At 41.8% G+C, this 4,227-nt stretch overlaps 1 pseudogene; it reads left to right on the forward strand.

The window, feature by feature from the left end:
- LOC119271811 overlaps positions 1–3,930 on the forward strand; it is a 6,350-nt pseudogene extending 2,420 nt beyond the window's left edge.
- Positions 3,931–4,227: the final 297 nt, after the last annotated feature.

The raw sequence follows: 4,227 nt of genomic DNA on the forward strand, positions 1-4,227 counted from the left end.
AGGGAGCCAATAGAAGACATTCGTTAGTCAAGCAACAGCAAATGCATGCGTTAGTGATGGAATCAGTCGTTGTCTCTGTTACTTGTACAACGAGGAAAACCCCAGTCACACAAACTGACATCATATGAAGGAACATTCTATATATCTTCATCATACGTTAACCCCCACCAATGCCCGACAAATTCCCAGACTGAAACAGTGTTGGTGAAACAATAATAATTAGAACCACACAAGTTGGAGCTAACTTTTGCTCTGTCAACCCTGAAAGAGTTCAAGGCAACACTGATCTCCCAAATCTGTTGATAAGAGGAAGTCCAACATATAGAGAAGAAACCAAACAAACGTACAACACAACCAACATATCTATTGACCAAGAAGATAGCTCGAAAAACATCACATGATACCACACTTCACGTGATACCATGATACCACACATATGACACCACTCCTCAAAAGTCAAATTTGTAAAGTTTCAAAAAAAATTGTGAATATTCATAAGATATGATGTCAGTTTGTCCACCATATAAAGAAACTTTTAGGGATTGCCGACACGTAACTTATGAACATTCGCATTATTTTCAAAAAAAATTAAAACTTCCTAATTGAGTTATGAGAAAGGGTATCATCTAAAATGTGATATCACCTACGCCATCCATCATGCATGATGCAACCGGCCATGTTCATGCTCTCGATCATGGCCTCTTTCTTCTCCTCCCAACCCACCAAGCGCACGTCGATTGCCTCTAAATTGAAATAACTGCTAAACTCATAAAATTAGACGACACATTGCCAGTTGAAAACCTGAAGCGCATCTAATAGACCCGAAACAAGCAATGCTCCACTACTTGCTTCAAAAAAATTATGGAACTGTAGTGACAGTGTGGCATTCATAATGAACCATGCATCCAGTACAATGTCCAGATCGTCGGCATCTTTTATGACAACTTCTCCTTGCTCTAAACATTTAACAATTAATGGATTAGTTCTGGAAATATGTTTGCCACAAAACCGTGGAACATTGCCAACTAAATATTAATCAAGACATTTGGACGTTGACAAACCACCCTAGGTTTGTTACCGCGTCTTCGCTGGACAACGTTGTACCCGGCTTCTGTTGCAGTTTCATGTTGACTCCCTCTAGTTGGTATGGGAAACAAGAAAACATTGACAGAATCAATCGAAGTCGTTGCCTAATCCCCACAGAAAAAAATTGCTGGCTAACACCGCTTATATATATTATCATCTCCCTTATGTTCGTCCTTCACTCACTTGAGCTTTAGCCATCCTCCTCGTTTACGAAATTTGTCCCCTGAGATAAGGTTGTTGGCATGTATCCGACCTCACTACTCTCCATCTTGTTCTCGTTGTTCCTCTTCCATTAATGTGCGCATGCCGAGTGTGAGCCGGTGACATGCGGGGAACTCCCCATCAAGTACCCGTTCTGGCTTGGCGGCCCAAGTGATTCATCGAATTCCTCCTGCGGCCACCCGGCCTTCGAGTTACGGTGCACCGGCAACAGCACCTCGGCTTCGTTGAGGGGCTCTGGCATCCGCGTCCACGACATCGACTACGGCACCAGGTCCTTCCTCGTGTCCCACAACAGAGTGACCCACGGCACCGACGCCGTGTGCTGCATCGACTTCAACATGTCGACCATCCTACCTCTTGCCCCGTTTGAGATCAGCCACACCAACCGGGCCCTGTGCTTCCTCTACGGCTGCAACGAGACAAAGCCGCGTGGGCGCGACTATGTGAACGCCACCGGCGTGCCCAGCTGCGCTTGGCCCATCTCCGTATACCTCGGCGGGAGCTACGACCGGAACATGCCACCCGCAATACCCACCGGAAACTGCATGTACACTTACCACCCGGTGCTTGGATCGGAGGCGGCTATCTTGACGGCGGCAAACTATAGTCGACTCCTGAAGAGCGGGTTCATCCTGGATTGGACAGGCACGCTGGGGACTGCTCTTCCTGCAGTGCGAGTGGCGGGCAGTGTCGATATAATAACGAGTCTGCCGCCTTCGCGTGCCTCTGCTCTGTTGGCAAAATGCACGAGTCGACATGCGCTGGTAAACCTTCAAAATCACAACTGCCTGTAAAACTCAAAATTACACAACACGCTATAAATTGAACACTTGAAGTAATAAGTATATATGTTTGATAAACCAACCCTAAACGAGTAGTGCCCTCAGTTACTAAGCAAAGATCTACAAAAACAATTTACATACGTGCTGACATGGATGGAACGAACCTACATGCATGCACTAGGGCTATTTATAGGTACAATCATTTGTAAATCTTGTGTATGATTATTACACCAAAAGAATGGGTAACGAAAAAAAATACTCCGCTTGCCAACTCTTCGAAATCGTAAAATGCCACTACAAAAAGCGTCTTTTGAAATATGTCACTCTGGTGGGTTTTTTATACTTCGAAATATGCCATTATATATGGTCATTAGAGTAAAAGTATCAGTTAATAATACTCATAAATGCAATGTTATATTAATTCCAGGTAGCAAGAGGAAAGGGAAGAAGATTATGCTAATAGGTATGCTAAAACTGTTGCCATCTTTTCATATGTATTGAATATCAGTGGTTTACTAATAGTGATTTTCCATGACAAAATAGTAACTTTAAAATTTATCATGTCTGTTATAATTGAAAGACGATTCTAAAAGTACAATTTGAACAAGCAACTCTCAGTTTACAAAACTGAGCAAATTATGATAGCTTGTTGCTACTTTGCCATGATGTAATCTTGCGGAAAGAGAAATTTAAACTACTGATGGTCTTGGAAATCACAATGGCTACTATAACTTCTGGTTTGCAAGAGGAAATAACATCTTCTTTCATCTCAGGTTTGACATCAACTGCTGCAACCTTGCTCTTTACATGTCTTTATGTGCTGATATGGCATAGAAAGGGGAAAAGACTGAGGTTCATTTGCAAGAAAACTAGCAGTAACACTGAAAAGAATTATGAGGTCATGATAGTATCCCATGGACCCCTAGCTCCAACAAGATACAAGTACTCAGAGGTAATGAAGATAACATCTTCTCGCAACAATCAGCTAGGAGAAGGTGGTTATGGTGTGGTTTTTAAAGGATGACTGCATGATGGCCGCCTGGTTGCTGTGAAATTCTTGCATGACTGCAAAGAAAATGGGGACGAGTTTGTGAATGAGGTTATGAGCATTGGAAGTACCTCTCATGTTAATGTTGTTAGCTTATTTGGGTTTTCTTTAGAGGGATCAAAACAAGCTCTAATATATGAGTACATGCCCAACAGTTCCTTGGATAAATACATTTACTCAGAGAACGCCAAGGAAATTTTAGGATGGGAGAGGCTCTATGGGATAGCAATCGGGATTGCTCGAGGCCTTGATTACTTGCATCATAGCTGCAACACACGCATCGTCCATTTCGATATCAAGCCTCAGAATATCCTTCTAGATAAAGATTTTAGCCCAAAGATTGCTGATTTTGGTCTAGCTAAATTGTGTCATACAAAGGAGAGCAAGCTTTCAATGACGGGAGCTAGAGGAACAATTGGATTCATTGCCCCAGAAGTTTACTCTCGAACCTTTGGGGTGGTTTCAACTAAGTCAGATGTTTATAGTTATGGGATGATGCTGCTAGAGATGGTTGGAGGTAGGAGAAATGTAAAATCAACTGTTACAAATTCTAGTGAAAAATATTTTCCAGATTGGATTTACGGCCACTTTGATCAAGAAGTTGGATTACAAGCATGTAAAGTCACGACCGGAATTGAGGAAATCGCGAAAAAGATGATCTTAATCAGCTTGTGGTGCATACAAGTATTACCTGTGCATCGCCCTACTATAACAAATGTTCTAGAAATGTTTGAGAGAAGCTTAGATGATCTGGACATGCCGCCAAAGCAGAATTTCTATGAATTACTGTAAGATATTACTCCCATGTTGTTCCTCTGTTTTTCTATGCAATTATTATTATGCAATAACTTGACCTACACACTTAACTCTTATTCCAGTGAAAGTTCAGCTCACAACATGAATGTAGAAAGTGCAAGTTCTACCGGATCTATTGAGATAGGACTTGTGAATTCAAAAATTCTAAGTTCGGCTCATAATATGGAAGTTGAAACTGCAAGTTCTGCTGGATACGAGGAGATACGCTTTGTGAATTGAAAAACAAGCCTATGACTAGAAATCCACCTCGTCTCTCATTTTATCTCATTAGAA

This window comes from Triticum dicoccoides, chromosome 3A, assembly GCF_002162155.2.
Source record: "Triticum dicoccoides isolate Atlit2015 ecotype Zavitan chromosome 3A, WEW_v2.0, whole genome shotgun sequence".
In the NCBI taxonomy this organism is placed as follows: Eukaryota; Viridiplantae; Streptophyta; class Magnoliopsida; order Poales; family Poaceae; genus Triticum; species Triticum dicoccoides.